At 43.4% G+C, this 20,056-nt stretch overlaps 1 protein-coding gene across 1 annotated transcript in view; it reads left to right on the forward strand.

The window, feature by feature from the left end:
* Nucleotides 1-370: 370 nt before the first annotated feature.
* LOC126188481 (zinc finger protein 608) overlaps nt 371-20,056 on the forward strand; it is a 285,013-nt gene continuing 265,327 nt past the window's right edge. The window contains exon 1 of the mRNA XM_049930085.1: nt 371-1,202. The gene's annotated coding sequence lies outside the window, so the exon portion shown is untranslated. The remainder of the gene's footprint in view (nt 1,203-20,056) is intronic.

Here is a 20,056-nt window from a genome sequence, read left to right on the forward strand (position 1 = left end):
ATCGCGACTACTGAGGCAATCCTCAGAAATGCGCGGCGGAATTTATCACCCTTCCCCATGAAAAATCAGCCTACAGTCGGGATCCACAGGAGAACTCCCGGGCAACCGCCATCGCGCGTTCCGGCAAGACAACATGTTTTACGTGTTTCCGAAGTCCTGCGAACCCTAGGAAGAACAGCTGTATTTACACGTCACTGCGAAGAGTTGTAATCACTTGCTTCGGTCACTTTGTTTTGATAGATAAAGGCCGTACGTCGGCCGCGTTATTCTTTGTGTGGGGCAGACGAACCGGTGATGGCGGTTGCTCCGTCGAGTCTGCGGGGCCCCTCTGTGTGTGCGCGCGCGGCGCTCGGCGCGGCGGCCCCGGATTGCGCATAACGGTCGTTGGGCCCGGTCCGCGTGGCGAGCGCGCCGAGCGGGGTATGATGAAGCCTGGCCGAGCCGCGGTGCTCGCCATGTGTACGTAGAGTGGCGCCGGGCGCGAGTGACGGGAAACCGGCAAAGTGCAGTGTCCGCGTGTGCGGAAAACTAATCTTCACGTTGTGGTTCATTTGTACTACTTTTTACGTACCTAGTAGTTGGATTAAGCTCGGTGTGTAAATGGAGCCACATGTGTTTCGCAAACGGAGGTTGGTGCACAACTGATCGCTTTGCTGCTACCCGTAGATTCTTTTTTTTTATATATTTGTGCCTAGCACAAGTAGATGCTTCATCTGTTGAGAAAGCTCACTGAATAAGTCTGTAAATGTACTTGTGTTTCAGGTGTTGTGTTGTGTGTTCGTTTATGTAAACACGCGGTTGTTTGTATGGTGTATTGTCTCTGCTGTTGTTTATTTCGCGATACGGCTACGTGCCGTCGGCAGCTGTTTGCACGCCAGACAGGCTTTTGTTTACAGAGGAGCCGTTGAGGAAGGATTTTGACAGGATTTCGGCGGTGATCTCTTCGTCACTCAGTGGATTCTGTAGTGTTCGACAGCTTAGTGAATATTTTGTTTTTACAAGAAAATTTGTGAGTGTGGTACACTGAAGGAGGAGGAGGAGGAAAAATTGTGCCACAGCCTTCGACGGAAAGTCACGAGAAAGAAGATAGGAGGAATGGAATGCTAGAGGACTACTAGCCCTTTGTCATCGGACACGCAGCGGTGGAGTCGGGAACACAAGGCAGATTTCCACCGACCACGTATTTGCGAGAGCTGCACAGGGTACGTTCACGTCTGTATCATTGTTTCAGCGACTGCATGTTTATCGCCCTCCCGCTCGCCTTCGATCCGGGAAACGGGGAAGCCATTTTGTTTGTTGCGTTCCGGGCGGCTCTCTTCACTGTCTCTGTCCCTGTGAATTAAAAGGCTCGCCTGTGCACCTCTTCCTTCTTGCTGTTAGACTAACTCGTGTGTGGACATTACAAACTTTGGTGTGAAATTTGTGCCCTAACGTAGCATTGGTTTACGTGTGTGTGTGTGTGTGTGTGTGTGTGCGCGCGTGTGTGTGTGTGTGTGTGTGAGAGAGAGAGAGAGAGAGAGAGAGAGAGAGAGATGGATGAATGGAGTGGGGAGCAAGAAAGAGAGCGAGAGTATTGAGAATGCACGTGTCATTGGATAAGCGCATTACCGTAAATAGCCCTGTCGTTTCCGAGAGTCTTCATTAATATTTGTTGTCACGTTCCATACTTGCAGCGTCTTCCGTAATAACACTGACTAACGTGGAAATTCCCTGGCATGTGTACTGAGTGTAGCTAATAAACTTCATTACCTGCACACCCATTAGTAGTAATAGTTTCTTAGATTCTCATCCGACTACACACTTTTTTATCATCCGCATACAGAAATCCAATCTGCTACCAATGTTATTCCTCTTTGTTTTGTTTACGTTATTTCCACAAAATACCATATAAGTTATTGTTGGTAATGCTAATTCTAGCAATTGAATCTCTTCGTACAGACCGTCCTTTGTATAAATTGCCATCTCTGTAGCCGAACACACACACAAAACGATGGTGTTATTGGAAAGTGTGGCATTCCTCTGCCACCTTTTATTTCTGAAATTACTGTGAATGCATATGTGGTTCTTCTCAACAAAATGTTTTCTCTTAAGTTTGGGGGGAGGTCTCGCTCAGGTATTATAATTTTGTACCTATTGCTCAGGTAACTGTACTTTTGATGTAAGACATTAAACTTTGGTTATCGCTTTATATTTTTCCGCTATGCAATAGGTTTCAAAACTGATCCGATATTTACGTTGGTATGCCTACATGTCTACTACTACTAGGCGTGTGTGTGTGTGTGTGTGTGTGTGTGTGTGTGTGTGTGAGAAAGGGGGGTTTGTTTCTTCAAAATATTTTGATCTTAGTATGTTGTAAACGTGTGATTTGACTTGAATGACATACGTAACGGTATTTTCAATCGCTCAAATCGCCTGGAGCAGTCCAGCTAGACCGTTCCTGTTAATACTTTATTATTGTAAAGTGATATTGGCACGTTGGTGCAAATGGAAGTTATGACAGAAACTGGGAGAGTAAGAGTTGAAGCTCGGTTTAATGTAATTCGTTCCTTGGCGACAGTCCAGAGCATTGTGCTGTCAGAGGCAGCAATTTGCTTAGGAATGAGAAGTAGAGGTTGTAGTCACATGAAAAAAGGTATCAGTTTAAATTTTAAGAAGATATCGTACTAACAGACTGGTAGATCATTCAACTTGTGCAAATATCGTCATTAGTACAAGTGCTCCGTGACCATCTGAGAATGATGAAAAGCCGGTAGGTGAAAGCTACATAAACCGATTACTTCGCTTCATGGCTTTGGGTATGAATCATTTGAGAAATTTTTTAAAATGACTTGTCTGCTCACGTTCGGACGTAGATCACTAGCTGTGTTGTAGAATGGCGTTTTACGAGTACACACCATGACAGTGAGGTCTATCCCCTTCATTGACATTCACTTCATAATTTCAACACGTTTTATGCAACTTGGCGACCGGTTCTATCGCGTGTTAAGTTCCACTAAAACGAAAAAAACCGTGAAGATGGAGGGTTGACATTTGAAGGCCAAATGAGGTGACAGCATAATTCGTTCATTGGACATTCCGTTTGCTTATGTACCTGTTACTTCCGTGGCGAGCTTTGGAAAAGATGGGCCTGCACACCTTCCCCACAGATGAGACAGCACCTCTAACCATACGGTATCCAATCAACTTGAGTCACTTACATAGAAATTCCCGGGTCTGTAGAAAGTGTACGTAGACGTAGTACCCAGCTAATGAGAAGGACTGCAATGCTTAACATTGTGCATTTGGTCCGTTATGTTGTGTAAACTCCTTGTTCTCATTCAGTTGTTGTTCTTCTACTTGAAACTTACAGACTGTGTATGGGTGAAAGAACGCCCATAGTTCTTGTCAGAAGTGTAACAGTAGATACATATGTAGAGTACAAATGATAGAATGTAGTTGGTTCGAATGACGATGACCTGAAAGAGCGAGGGTAAGACAATAGGCGACTATTCGGTCACCCACAATAGTTTCCCAGGGTTTTCCTAAATCAAGAAGGCAGATCTCCAGATGATTCTGACAACAAAGCCATGGCTAATTTTCACCACCATCTCAGTCCTAATAGTTTAGTGTTTTGTTGCTGTTGGCCTCTGTCAGTCGGATGTTAAACTTACATTCCTCATAGCGTCTACGGTCACCCACGGGGATGGCTTTGTGGTTTCACTAAATGGTCAATCCTTATAGTATTGATCAGGCTGTGCAAGGGGTTGGGTGATTAGTCAGAGCAATGAGGAAATACTTCATGTAATTCTTAGAAAACAGTACTGGACACCATTTGAAAGGGAACTCATTGCTCTACACGTGGTAAAATAATTGAATGATGCGATTAGCAGCGATACCGACGTTACTGTGGCCGGTGTCGAACCCAAGGACACGCAAACATGGTGAGAGGTTTCAAGCGACCACATCCTGTCCACGAACGATGTCGGTTTGCGCAGGTCGAGAAACGGCTAGGTATTACATTGTAGCCGGTTCCAAGCGACAGTTGCAGTACGCTCATACATGTGCTTTGTACTTTAAAGCATGTATCCTGCAAATTATGTCTCGCTTGCTTGAGTAAAATTTATTGACCGTATGGTTAAGGGTCATCTTACAGAAGCCAGAGGTTCGAGGTTGATCTCTGGTAGTCGCCATGACTCACCGACTGCAGTACGTTAGCTGTATAAAAAGAATAAAGTTGGATCTTGATTTACTTTAATCTTCGAGACAAAGACATCCCCTGCCCTCTCTCTTGACCTTTTTCACTTTTGAAACTGGCTGGATCATCCAGTTATCGGGTCACATCAAGGCAAGTCTCATCTACAAGTAAAACATCTCCTTCTAAAACACTTTGATGCTTCGTTGAAGCATCAGGTTGATTTATGTTTACACGTGTTTTGGATCTGCAGATGGCAAGGTGGGATCGTAGTTGAGAGTAATCCCATCCGTTCATACTCCACAAGTGACTGGCATAGCACCTTTAACCAAGCACAATGTTCAACATATCAACGTCGCCTTGCAACAATGTGCAAACCAGTTTGCATTAGACAAACTGGCAGCCCCTCTTTAAGACTTTCTCGAGACACGTCGAACATACACCTTCAAGTGTTGCCTGTCTTGTTGGCTTAGGTCATCATTGTCGTCATTGTCAATTAAAGTAATGCTGTCTTGTCCCAAATGTTGGTTTGAACACCATGGTGCTTTACTGGGCATGCTACTGAAAACTGGTGTCACATAACCTCCCTCTTATCTTTGGAATATGAACTGCAGAGCAGTTTGCTATTTTTTTTACAATGACAGTTCATTTCCAGTGGCCAGAGAAACGTTGGCAGAAAATAGTCTTGAGGCCAACTAAGGATCGAACCACAGACTTGTGTATATATAGTATCTAGACCACTGAGCCAATTACTCATGAAAGTCTCCTGTGGTCCACAATCATTTCGTGATCACGGGTTAACGGAAACGTCCGATTCCACCCGTCTGCTTTGACCAATGACATGAATATGGCGGAAATGACCATTCACAACAACTCCCTTATCGCGACTATGACGTCATCACAGAAACATGACAACAAACACAAAAATAGATCGAAAAATCATCAAACACACATTCCTCCAAAAATATAATGAAACTAACGGGACAAGTGGGGAGAATTGCCGGGTTTTGGGTGGGGACAAACTAAAAATAAACACACGCCACTAAACCAAACGATAAAATAAAACGACCGCAACCTTCCTTAAATCAACTAAAAACAATATCCACTGGAATCGAACACTTCCATTGACCTATATAGGTCAGCAGAAACTACCGATACCAAATCATAAATCACAAAACTACAACCACGTCCACAATCGTCACTACCTCAAAAAACACAACAAATCAACAAAATTGGAAACCTATATAGGTCAACAGCAACTACCGATACCACAGTATAAATCTCAAAACTTTCACACCCACCACACTTAATACGAACATAAAAAAAACACCTAGAAAATCAAAATCGGAATCGAACACTTCTCTTGACGTATTATCCTTACGACATCTCCGCATATAGCCGTCCCTGGTCCGAGACGCCGGAACTTTAGTAAGCCTCATTTCTTCACGACTTCATCAAAAATCCGAATAGTTGAAAAAATTTTATTAGAGACAACGCACTGTCCCCCATTATCGCCGCCAACCGACAACTGTTGACCTTGTCACTCATATCCATACCTACCGAAGACATAATAACGCAATTTACCAAAATTCGCACGCGACGAACAGAAAAAACTACAATAACGTCGACATAACAAAACCAGAATCGTTAATTCACTGAAGAACATTCCGCTGAAAGCACAGTCACTACCGATACCACACACGTGCAATGCTACCACGCAAATGAACCCCATACGCCACATAACACGCTACCCATAAACACACCACCATAGAGAACCACCGACCGCAGCAATACGCCACCTATAAACACGACACACACGCAGACATCAACTAGCACACAACACATAAACAAACCACCAGAGAGCACCACCGATCATATCAAAACGAACCCTACACACACACACACACACACACACACACACACACACACACACACACACACAAAACTTAATTCCGCACCGTCGTGACGTCACACACCACAACAGCCTTGCTACGTCGCGGGTCAAAGCCGACGGGTGGAATCGGACGCTTCCGTTGAAGCTTAACCTAGCGTATCACACAGTGTAAACGGAGTGCAGTGGGGTCCGGTTCAAGGAATATTAGCTGCCAACATGATAGCTATGATACACATTTTCACAGAGTGTTGTTACAAATGAGTAAGTAGTACGCAGATCATCTTCTTCTTCACCGTTTCCTGGATATTGTTAACGAGCCTCTTCCTCCTCTTCTCCAAGTATAACCTGTCGCTGTGGTCGTCATACTTTGTCATTCTTCTGACAGCGAGGTCATTCTTGATCATGTGCTTCCAATTGGTTCTGAGTCTTCTTACAACACGTTTTCGATCCACCTCTCTTTCCAAATTTATTCCGGCTGTTCTTGCAGGCATCAATCTCATTATATGCCCATACCACCGTATTCTGGATTTGCTGATTCGTTGTAAAAGGGTCACTCAATTTTGACTTTCTTCCACATCTCTTTGTTGCTGAACTTATCCATCATGAGCTTCTTGTTCCGAATGTAAACTAGGCTTGCTGGAGAATATAGATACCAAAATTAATTGTAAATACAGTCATTGGTGGAACAAATTACCCATCAGCACTTTCTGTAATAACTGTTGGGACGTTCTCCTTTTCATTATTTCTAGCCCCTTTGATTTACTGGCTTGCTTCCTCGTTCAGCCCTAAGCTTTCCGGTCTTTGGTTTGAGAAAGAACGAAGTTTCATCTCTATTCAAAATTCTGTGTGGGTTCTTAAACACAAGAAACCCCCTCTCAAAAACAACTATGGATCCTCCTTAAACCAGTATTTAATTTTATTCAGTTTGTAGTTAAATTTTGGCGAATCCTTAGAGTTCAGTTGTGTTTTCTTAAATCCCTCCTACTATTTCTTTATGGGGAAAGCCTTTTTCTTTAAGCTTTTAATTAGTCGGCGAACTTTCTATCAGAATACAATAATATTTCTTTCGAAATTGGGAACCCTATTTTCCCCAACAGTATTACCCTTTCTGCAAGCAAATTTTCGTGATCCGTTGAAAGTTCTATAGAAACTCCCATATTCATTTCTAATAGGTTCTGTCCCTTATGTTTGCCGATCAAAGTTGCCTTTGGAATCCCAAATTGTTTTGAAGCAGAAAAATAGCTCGTTCCATGGTTCACTACATCAGTGGCCTATATCATAGATTCTTGTGAGTATCGGTTTTTCGTAGGACCCATGTTTCTGGTAAAGGAACAGATAAAAATAACAATTACTTACAGAACTACGAGAAAATAAAAAAAAAATGTAAAATGATAACATAGCTCTCCTAAATTCGACACTTGAGTGCCTAAAGCTGACACCCTACGTCGATTATAGGTTCTAAGTGACATAGAGTAATACAGCTGATATCATTATGATCAGAATTAAAATTACTTTCAGGTAGTCTAAAAGAGAAGTTTAAGCGAAATCAAAAGTTTAAACCCCTGTCATATTTGAGATTATGCTAATTTATAAGAACTATTAGTTGATATACATGTGTAATCTAAAGTGCTATACTCTTGAAAACAAAGACATTTATAGTCATTTTAATAACATAAAAATTATAATTCTTCTAAAATATACAAAAAACATTGATACACACTGAATGAAACTTAACTACTTATATGACTTCCTTAAGGTTTGCTTCTTGCTTGTGTAGCAGTGCAGATCATAGCCACTCTGTAGCAATTGTGGACGTGTGGGGTGTCGCATTGCCCTGCTGGAATTGCCCAAGTCCGTCGGAATGCGCAATGTGCATGAATGGATTCAGGTGATCAGACAGGATGCTTATGCGCGTGTTACCTGCCAGTGTCGTATCTAGACGTATCAGGGGTCCCATATCCAGCCAACCGCACACGCCACACATCATTACAGAGCCTCCACCAGCTTGAACAATCCCCTGCTGAAATGTAGGGTCCATGGTTTCATGAGGTTGTCTCCATACCCGTACACGCCCATCCACTCGATACAGTTTGAGTGACATGTTTCCTGTTGTCAACAGTTCAATTTCGGTGTTCAAGGGGCCAGGCGAGGAGTAAAGCTTTGTGTCGTGCATTCATGAAGGGTACACGAGTGGGCATTCGGCTACGAAAGTCCATATGGATGATGTTTCGTTGAATGGTTCGCACGCTGACACTTTTCGATGGCCCAGAATTGAAATATGCAACAATTTGCGGAAGTATTGTAGTTCTGTCATGTTGAACGATTCTCTTCAGTCGTCGTTGGTCCCTTTCTTGCAGGATCTTTTCTCCGGCCGCGGGATTGTCGGAGATTTGATGTGAAAATCACTTCATCGCTACCTCGGAGAATAGTGTGTTCCATCACTCGTGCGCCGACTGTAAAACCACGTTCAAATTAATTTAAACCTTGATAACCTGCCATTGTAGCAGCAGTGACCGATCTAACTGCGCCAGACACTTGTTGTCCTATATTGGCGTTGCCGACCGCAGATACGTATTCTGCCTGTTTACATGTTTGTGTATTTGAATTCGCATGCGTATACCGGTTCTTTGGCGCTTTAGTGCAGAGAGTAACGATTGACATTTAGACACACGAAAGGTGCTAGCTGATAACACAAGTTAACAAAACTTTTTGTTTTTTAACCTGAATGGTATATTTTAAACTTCGTAATTTGAAGTCATAGGAAAATAGTTGGTTAGTTTTTATATTATCTCTACTTTCTGAGATCACAGTAGTATAATACTAGTGAAATGCATTGTTTAACAGCAGAATACGAAACTGTTGCGAGTGTTTGAATGTATTTTTTAATGTAAATTATGTTTAAATAACATTTAACTTAACAACACAAACGTAGAAAAGAATACAGCAAACTCCGACATGGGCTGCTACAGATAAGCGCACATTCTCTTTGTCTACCGTAATCCCGTTCTGGGGCATCTCGAAGCAACGCCGAAAAGTAGTCTGCAAACAGAGACCACTACCACTGACCCTTGGTATCTTCGTTCTGTTGTTGATATATCTGAGCAGAAGCGCTCAACAAGCTCATCACTCATTGCATCGCAGTTTTTCGAAAAAAAATATAATAATGTGAGCGGACAAAGTGCATTTTGAATGACACGTTGCGATGATACTTCTTTAATAGGTTCTTCACCAGCTCGACTTAATTTGCAGTTCTTCTGTCACCCAAGAAGTCACGCACAACCACTTTTAAGGGACTCCCAAGTTTGCTTCTCGTTGCCCTGGAGGATTAAATCGGAGCTTTGATCCACGAGAATTTCACAATCATTCACATCACACCAGGCATTTAGACTATTCTCGGTTTTAAAATATTGAATGAAATCTTTCACACGTGTCGTGTAAATTGACATATTAACACGTGTTTCTAGAAGATTCCACTGTTTCAGCCTAGAAGCCGAGATTTTGGTAGGTCTGCTCACTTTCATCACCTTGTATTAGACTGTGTGCCTCATTTATTCAGCTAAGAAATCAGGATCCTGTAATATTGAAGCAAAGAGTATTGGATGTGATACCTCCTTTTTGGCTTCATTGCCGTCTGCCTCCAGACTGTAATACCGTGGTTGTGAAGTGCAGGTTAAAGATCCTCATGTGGAACTGGGCGGGTGGCTTACGGGATCTTTGGGAATTTATTGTTCAACCTCTTCCTTCTCGATACACCTTTGTGAATAGCAGGTACCATGTGCAAATAGCAATTACTGTATCTACATGACTGGTTGGCTCCGTCTAAATCATAGGGATAGCAAAGGACATCGAACGTCCAGTTTTATTTGTCCATCCAGGTAAGTTGCAAAACATGAGGTGCCCACCATTTGTCCTGATCACCTAACTTCGCACAGGCTGGCTTCAGTAGCGAAGTAATATGTCGTTTTTGGCTTGCAGTTGCGACATTTCGATAGGCTCAGTAGAATTGGTGAGGATGGTTTACACTTTTACGCGACGTTGTGGCTTTTTTTACTCGAATGCACTCATGAATTCAAAATGAAACAACGTAAGGACGTTTTTAGTTTCACCATGTAATTGGCAAGCAGGTAATGAAATGAGGACGAGTTATAGGCCTTTATAATTTAGATATAAATTTTAACATAATGAAACGTCCCAAACTTACTTATACTGCCTGAAAAAAAAGACACCTTCAAAGGCCATGTTCAGTGGCACCAGGCTTTAATGTACATACCGAGGAGTTGTGTTAGGGATTGATTGTAACGGTTTCATCTCTTGAAGTTTTGGATAATCTAGCGTCTGTATAATCTTGAGTCTAAAGGTTGGTGTGGAGCTGTATACCTCACTGTTTAAGTTCCGTGCCCCAAACAAGTTACTGTAAACCGAGGTTATCCACGCCCTCACGCTCCACACTGCCTTTCATGCACGCGATAATTCCCAACCCGTCTCTCTGGCGACTGAAAAGGCATGTTTTTATCTAGCGTCGACCATGCGAATTGGCAGTGTATTTGCAATTTTAATGCTGCCATTCGGCCTTGTGTGTTCCGCGGTTTTTCGAAATCGTGCTGGGATGATTCTGGAAACGTCCTTATCTCCAATTTTCTTTCCTTCGAATACTGTGGTGCAATTATTTCTTCTCAGAAACTTCTAAAACTGAGGTGGTAATGACGAGGTATAACCTGATATGTTCTGAAAACCCAGGATAACGATTTCCCCAATGCCTGTCCATCTCATATCTTACGCATTTTGAATGATAGTCCCAAGAATATGGAAGTAGACGGTGTTTTCCTATTGGGCAAACCACCTCTAAGTTTGGTACGTTGAGTAGGTGATTTAAATCTCGTGGATGAATGCTTCCAGACAGTGGACTGTGAGCTGTTTTGAAACTTCGTGGCAGATTAAAAACTGAGCAGGTTCGGTACTCGAAAACTGTACGGTGCCTTCCGCGGGCAGTGCGTTTGCCGACTGAGCTATTGACGCACGACTCACATCCTGGCGTCACAATTTACTTCTGGCTGTGTCTCTCCTACTTTCAAAATTTCGCAAAGGGTCTTCTGCTTTTACGTTTCTGGACTCGTTCTCTTACGAGGAAGAATATTGCCGAGAAACGTCACAGCCACGGTCTGTGGAACTGTTTGCAGAATGAAATGAATGTGTGAGGAATTTTTACTCAGCATTCGCGAGTAATACGTAGCCCTACGAGAACTAAGGTTCTTCAGTATAGATGCACTTCTGCCCATTACTGAATGAGATTATTGGTAGTCAGTTGTGTAGTGGTTATTGGTATGCAATTGTGTATTGTGTTATACTTGTACTTGGCTTCATGTTGTATCTGCTTATCTTGACTCACGCATCCAGCGGGACGCAAGCATGCAGCGCTTTATGTAGACTAACATACTGCAGGCCGGCTTTGTTTCCCCGCAAGCGAGCGAAAGCAGTTGTGGCAATGCGGCGGAAGATTTGTGTTGCGGTCGGCGGATGTGGGCTGCAGTTTCACGTCGAGCGGCTAGAGTTACGCAGCTCCGCACTATTCGCCCGACGTTTTACCAAGAGGAGATAAGCCGTTCTTCGCCAAACACGTCCCCCCAGGAGATACGCAGGAAAGCCCGTCTGGAGGTAGGAAAGTACGAGAAACGTACTTGCAGGTTGAATTCGAGACCTGTGTGGCTCGCCTCAATAATTTAATCACTTCGCGACAGTGCCTGCGGAAGACTAGGGTCTGTGTTCGAATTCTGGGCCGATGTTCCGTTAGGTGGTTTATTGAAACCACAGACTCTGCTGCAGAATGTAATATGTATTCTGGAGTACTTTTGCCCCACACAGACGATAAAAACCTTACGATCTTCTTTCTGGGTTGACCAACCAAATTTTATTGGTCTGTGTGCGACACGCTGCTTCAAGGTCTACATCTACTCCCATGTTTAGCAGTAAGAGGCTTCTCCACCCCCTACCCGCCCACCCCCGCCTCCATTGAATTAACTGTGTGCGCCTGCACAAAGTGCGTAGATAGGTTTATTGCCTGTAACCGTGGCGTGATGGTAACCAAGACGGAAAGTTTCAGATTCAGGTAGAGAACTTTCAGTTAAACGTCTGAACCGGGAATAATATGACTGTTTACACTTAAAGGTCCAGATTACTCCCAGGTACTTCATGTTGCACACCTTTGCGTAATGTGAAACTCTGATGCCAACTAATTTGACCCAATAGAAGTTTCATTAGTTGCATAGCTGTTACGGCGTTTTATCCAGATAGAGAAAGAAAGACTGCCATTGTCCTTGTCGTACAATCTGTAGCTCTAGGTTGAACTGCAGTCGACCCGATGTAGTCTTTTGTCGTCCAGATAACTCGATGCTCGCTGTCATATTTTCACTCCTTTCGACTTTACTTAGAAGTATTTTTCTGCGTTTGAGAAACGTTGTTTGATTCTGATTTGTCAACACTTAGGATGAGTACATTCGGCAAGACGAGACGTGCACCATCTTCCTGTAATTCATCATTTTGTCTGTTGTGACGCCATCTTCATCACTCCGTAACATGGATATCCACTCAGAGTAAAAGGTAATGCCGCTATCAACCCGAAGGATGGTTTGAACACCACAGGGCTTCACTAGGGATGGTCGTATTCGAGGTGGATTTTTCGTGGCTTCCCCCGACCTTCTATCTTAACCTAGCAGGTCATTGGGGGGACGTATAGTTTAACGAGAACTCCGAACTGCTGTGCTACTCGACATGTTTCACATTAAGAAACATTGTCAGAAGTGAAAAATGTAATAAGCGAAAGATAAAATTCTAGATTAGACAGCGGATCGAATCCTTGACTTTGGGATTCGTCGTGTGGCACTTTTCAGCCACCGAGCCACACTACGTCACAGTACGTGCAGCCAAAGGCAATTAATCGGTGCTACACATAATTTCTTGCCACAAACGTAACACGCCACAGTTTATGTACCCCACTTACACTCATCTGCGTTGTCATGTTAACGACGACTTCGTGTCTCAGGACGTAGTTCACTGCAACGTCCCGCCTAGTAGTAGAATTCTTCCAATAATTTCTTAATCCTCCCCCCCCCCCCCTCAATTGTAACAGGCTTTGTTGGTATTTAAAACTGATCATCATCATCATCATCATCATCATCATCATCATCATCATATTCAGTTTTAATATAGGCATCCTTGTCTGTTCCAATTACATGTAGGTTGCAGCTGATCTTTCCATGTCTTCTTAGGGCGCCCAACAATCCTTTTTCTCTTAAAGTATGTATCTGTATATTATGTTAGATATTCGTTCTTCTTTGAATGTGTTCATACCATTTCCTTCTGTACTCCTCTGCTTTCTGAAATATACTTTTGAAGCCCAGTTCAGTCCTCATTCACTATTTTCTTCCGATCTATGAGTTTGTAACCAGCTAGAGGTCTCATCTCTGCTGCCTCAGTCCTCCTCTTCTGACTGGCGAATAGAGTCCAAGGCTCTGATTCATACATTGGAACTGGTGCTGCCATCACGTTATAAAATTTTAGTACTGTCTCTTGTCTAACTTTTTTGAGGAGGGTGCAATTCATAGTCCCTGGAATTTTGCAGTTTGTATTCTTAATCATTGTGTGTGATGAATGAAACCTCACATTCAAGATAATTAAGGGAATTTATTGGTTGTAGCGTCTTATCATGGAATGCCATTATCTTTTGAGGAGGGTGCAATTCATAGTCCCTGGAATTTTGCAGTTTGTATTCTTGATCATTGTATATGATATATGAGACCTCACATTCCAGATAATTAAGGGAATTTATTGGTTGTAGCGTCTTATCATCAATTATTATTTTTACTCTTAAATGCTCCTTAACATGGAATGCCATTATCTTATTTTTACTTTTAGATATTGTCGTAATATAACCATTTGCTACCTTGTGCAAGGACAACGATGCTCTCTGTAATTTATCATCTGAGTTCATTATGATTATTTGATCATCCGTAAACGGGAGAGTATGTACGACTTCATTGTTAATCTTTTAATGGGGCAGTACATTACCCTGCCATTATTTTATGACGTTATTTACGTGTATGTGAAATAACGTGGGTGATAAAGGACACCCTTGTCTCATTCCTTGACCGACGTTTCTCGCAATTGGACTTTGATTTGAAACTTCCCAACGGATTTTAAGCGTGAGGTGAACCCTCACTCGACACTACCCACTATGTTTCTGTGTCAGCGGTTGAGCTGTCCAGGAGCGTCGCACGACAACTTCAGTACCTCCCATACGCCACAAAGGCTCAGCTGCGTATAGATCAGTGGACTAGAAATGGTGGAGGAGGGTTGGGGAGGAGAGAGACAGCTGCAGCATGAGCTGGTTGCAGAATGAGTCACCCAGTCTGCGGCGGATCTACCCTGTGTGCCTGTTGTACACAACAAGAAACTACCTTCCCAGAATCACCTAGACGCCCATAAGCGATATTTTCGAATTGTCGTTCAGTAGGAGATGTGGCAAGAAAAAAAAATAGTTAGATGAGGGTACTGAGGAGCAAGTGGGTAGTGAAGTCCAGGGGGGCAACCAACCGTAAAAGGGAATAAAAGAGGAAGCTTGACCAGACAACCGCAAGAGAAGAAATTGTGTGCAAACAGTTGTGCGCCTCTTACATGTAGTCGGCACAACAAAAGCGCAGACAGCTACTCGTCCGTGAATTTTTCCTCCGTGTTCGTAAACGGCGGCTGGCGACGTGCCTGAGTAGCCACGGTCTGACTGCCGCCATTTTGCAGCAAGGAGCCGTAGGCAAACACGTTCATTTCTACGTGCTGATAGTGCACAGAAGTCTACACTCATAGCTTTTGTAATGAATGTGTCCATCCGGTTAAGTTTCCTTTGCCACAACTTCTGTAAGGATTTTGAAAGGGCAGAAAATTACCTTAGACTGTGGTCGACAAGATTCGTTCGTGTTTTTGAAGTGATCGTTTAAATCGCTGTGTACGTGTACTGCAATCCATTGCATAACACATGGAAGAGGTTTCATCATACCGACATGGTCCATTTCCATTGCTATTTCTCTCACGTATTGATTGAGGAAGAAATGTCTATGTGTGTCTGTGTACGTCTAATTTTTCGTGCCCTTTTTGAACGGCGGGTGAGCTTTACAGAGATGCTCAACAGCCTCTAGTGGCAGACGTAACAAAAGAAGCGTCGTGTATCACTTAAAGGCTTACTATTGAAAATTTGAGCTAGCACCCTCTGGGAAGCGTCACACAACATATTACTTCCTGCCACATAAATCTCGCGTAAAGACCTCGACGAAAGATTCAGATTTCGAGCCAATACAGAGGCTTACCGACATTCGCGAGTGGAACAGGAAAGGGGAGATTAGTTACTGGTACGAGAAGTACCCTCCGTCTTGCGGAGTATTATGTAGATGTAGATCCCAATGCGAGATATGAGATGGTGGCACCATAATGACCACAGTCTTTTTGAAATAGATGTCTTAAATGTACCCAGTGGGATTTCACGTTAACTGTATTGTTTTTCCAAGGAATCGTGGTTGTATCTCCAAGCATTTCTGTATCAGGATTCGTTCGATGTCTGTTGCCTTGCTGAGTTGGTAGTACCCCATGACACTGGACCAAGACCCTGGAACCCGTACACCCCCCTCCCCCTCCCCCGATTCTTTAAATTACACTGCCCCGGACATATACACAGATTCTAATTTAACAAAAAGGTCTGTTATACGTGCTGTGTTAAACTTTTAACCTAAGATTATACCTCTTATGAGTAGATTAATATAGCATTTTAAATTCGGTAAAAAAAATGTAATACAGAAAACAAAACTATTGTTGCCCCTGGAAACTGTTAAATACGCTATCTGCTACCTGGTGTTGTTAGCTACGTACTAATAGACTAGCTGAGTACGGGGCGGTTATCCTGGTATGTATTGGTTCCACTTCTGTTCATCCATCTACTCCTTAGCCATCTTTCTGTTCATCTCCTCCTTGCCTCACTTTTGTCTATCCATCTCTTCCTGCCCCCTTCTCTCTCCACGTTATCGCCCACTATCCAAACGGGAGATTGCTAGCTCGTACACACGCAGTATTTCTTTTCAGATGGTAAGTAATATGTGTTCTAGATTTGGTTGCAATCGATCCAGGGGCTTAGGAGAAGTGACTTTGCCCGCATACCCACATGTCACATATATGTAACATATTTCGCCTCTTATCTCTTAGTGAATTTCGTACTGTAGTTCAATTTTCAAGCAGCTCATTGTTAATGACGTTACAGCTCCAGAACTGTGTCTCGTACGTTGATATAATTTTGTTGGTACATTCAGTGATATATTTGGTGGATACTGTTTGCTGAGTATGTTGAATCATTTAAAATTGTCATGGATTTTGTGGAGATTATGTGCGAAAAAAGTCTCGCAAAGATTTCAAATTATGTGTGAAGTTTATAGCAAGTCACCAAGTGCCCTTATTCTCAAATACTGGGTGGTTCATTTCAGACTATAAATGGGGCATGTACCACCTTTGGTCGAAATCGTTCCAATGGTTTAGGAGGAGATGTAGAACGTACATACATATATACAAACATACACGTCTATCATATGTATGGAATCTGTGGAGTGGTCGCAGTAGTGTCTTTCACAAGATAATTAGTAGCGTCATTTTGTATGTGATTTCTTTTACAGATAGCACATTCTCAGAATCCTTACAACAAATCAACGTCTTTCATTCGTCTTCCGCAATACACATTTTACATGATTGTCCCATTTCGTATCGCTCTTTAATAGTACCCCCCTCCCCCATGATGTTGAGCACTGAGCGTGGAATAGGTCACTGTCGGGTTCTTTCTCTTTGTTATAGGCGTTGTCTTACATCTAACCCTACTTAAAGAGATCTGCCAGTGAATACACAAAGAATTTGCAAATTTGATACGTTTGGATGCGACGCTACTTCCGGAAAGCGAAAACGGAATTTACGGAATCGTTCTTCGCTGTTGTGGTTACATGTTGGTGCGATCAGATGTCCATTATCCGATCGTCAATTGTTTTGCAGGAATTGTCTCTGCAGATTAGTTCTTCCGGCATCTGATTTCATCAGGGTGATGGCAGTTCCACTTCATTTCAGTTGATGAGATCGGTAACTGCATTCTGGCCTAATATTTCTTCCCCTTTGCTGCACTAAAATTCCCTCTGGTTAAATTAGCCAGTATTTTCAAGAACAGACTGAGAACTAGCGGTGTTGTGAAATCGTTGTGTGCGGGAGAAGAAATCTGGCAGCTGGAATCGCGTTTTCAAAATCTATAATGGCGTGTTCACATGGCCAGTCAGAAGCTTTTTTGAGATCATCACTGAAAGCCGGTTTTGGTAGATTGTTGTGAGACATGTTTTCCGAGACGAACTTAATTCGAGGTACCGTATCGGCTCGATTTCCAGCTCCTTCGGTACCTTTCTTATGCCAAGGACTGTTTGTAGGCTGAACTTACGTCGCCGCCCCCCCCCCCCTTCCCTCCCCGTCCATACATATTTAATCGGTGCTCGCCGTCGGGCGGTCCCTCGGCCGTGCAGCGGCTGTTGACAACACCAGCCCAGCACGTGAAGAGGGCTGCACGTGCAGCCGCCCTGGCTTCCCCTCTTGCACGAGTGTCGGCTGCACGCGGCGTCCCGGAGCTAATCTCCTGTAATCCCCTCTCCCCGCCGCCCGCAGCTGCTCTACTTACGCTGCTCCCTGCACCCCTCTGTGCGAACGGTGGCCGATATTAATTGATAATTTTAATTCATTGTTGTACGGTGCCTCTGTTGGTGAAGTGCCAAGTTAACTACCTACATGTCTTCGCTTTGATCTCCAGTCGCATTTCTTGGCGAAACTTGAGCATGGCATCTCACTGTTCCGAGTAAACCTTATACTGTAGAATCCTTTTAACTCGTCTCATCGACCATTCTTTAAAAGTTTATTACTTGACTACATGCGACAGACGCCGCTACTACAATAAAAATTGGCCAGATCCGAACAGGACTCGCCCTCTCAGGGTTCCGCACAAACTTAATTGTGTATATGGACAGTTCATTCACCCCGGGAATCGAGTATCTCGAAGATTTTTCCCTGTTATCAACATTGATACTGTACTGCGAAACTTTGTTTCTTCCCAAATTTCATGATTCTAGGTCAACGGGAAGTACCCTATAGATTTTAATAAGTGAGTTTACATCAAAATATAGATGGACGTATCCTTTGATTACACTGACTTAACACTGGACTCGCATTCGGGAGGACGACGGTTCAATCCCGCGTCCGGCCATCCGTGATTTCCCTAAATCGCTCCAGGCAAGTGCCGGGATGGTTCGTATGAAAGGGCACGGCCGACTTCCTTCCCCGTCCTTCCCTAACCCGATGAGACCGATGACCTCGCTGTCTGGTCTCCTTCCCCAAAACAACCCAAACCCAACATTGACTTGGAAGCGTACATTTATTACAGCGCCAATTTAGTATGTGACATAAATTTAAACCTGATACGTCTACCCTGTTCCCGAGAAACATGGATTTTTAACAATCCGATAGACACACACACAAAGACAACAAAGTGATGCTATGAGGTATCTGTTGCTACCATTTGATGTTCGGAACTCTAAAAGGTGATGCTTTACTGATATCTTAATCTTCACATCTTCTCAAAGAACTCTGCTGCAGATTGTATAGACCTGTCCATCGACCTATGAGGTGTGTTCAAAAAATATTGAACCTTTTTCGCATAAAACAATGAAGCGCGGGAGACACTCATCGGCGAATAAGTGATGAGGGGCATTGATGCACAGTCGTGATTTTCTTTTTTCTTTTTTTTCCCGCTAGTGTAAAGCGTCAGTCACTGGCAATCGGGCAGTGGCGAAGTTGTGTTGTGGGCGCCCATCGGATTCTATGAAGTTATAAAATATAGTTACAAATGTAGCATTTATATTACAAAAATGGTTCAGATGGCTCTAAGCACTATGGGACTTAACATCTGAGGTCATCAGTCCCCTAAAACTTAGAACTACTTAAACCTAACTAACCTAAGGACGTTACACACATCGATGCCTGAGGCGGGATTCGAACCTGCCACCTGGCAGCAGCGCGGTTCCGGACTGAAGCGCCTAGAACCGCTCGGCAAAGGGGGCCGGCTCCGAATTTTGAAGACGATGCCATGAGCACGTCACAGATAAAGAAATGGCACAATTGCATCAGAGATGGCCGCTTATCAATGGACACCTACTATTTGTGCTTCAAAAGAGTGTCCGCGAAATTCTTACCGAATCTAATGGATTGGAAGCAACACCTCCTGGAAATCGCAAATAACATATTGCATGATGAAAACAAGAATCCCAACTTTCTGAAAACCGTTAATACAGTCGATGAGACGTTGGGTTTTGTTACTGCCCAGAAATGATAATGCAGTCGCCACTGTGGAAACATCCGGCATGCCCGAGGTCAAACAAAAGAATAGCCGACCCATAGCGTCGTCAAAGTCATGTTGACCGCTGTGTTCTACTTTTATGCGTTGGTTGGTTGATTTGGGGGACGGGACCAAACAGCGATGTCATTGCTTCGATCGGATTAGGAATGGATGGGGAACGAAGTTGACTGTCCGTTTTGAATGGAACTATCCGGCATTTGCCTGAAGCGATTTAGGGAAATCACGGAAAACCTAAATCTGGATGGCCAAACGCGGGTTTGAACCGTCGTCCACTCGAATGCGAGTCCAATGTGCTAAATACTGCGCCACCCCGCTAGGTACTTTCAAGGGGTTAGTGCGTCATGAGCACGCATCACAGTGCCTAAAAGTCACTTGGGAATACTACCGGGAGTTACTTCGTCGCCTTCTCGATACTGTGCAGCGTAAACGAGCGGATCCGCGGACAGTAAAAACTTGGTAACTTTATCATGATAATGCATACGCTCATTCTGCGCATCTGGTTCAGACTTTCCTAACCAAACATTGTCCCGACATA

Source organism: Schistocerca cancellata, chromosome 5 (genome assembly GCF_023864275.1).
Source record: "Schistocerca cancellata isolate TAMUIC-IGC-003103 chromosome 5, iqSchCanc2.1, whole genome shotgun sequence".
Classification (NCBI taxonomy): Eukaryota; Metazoa; Arthropoda; class Insecta; order Orthoptera; family Acrididae; genus Schistocerca; species Schistocerca cancellata.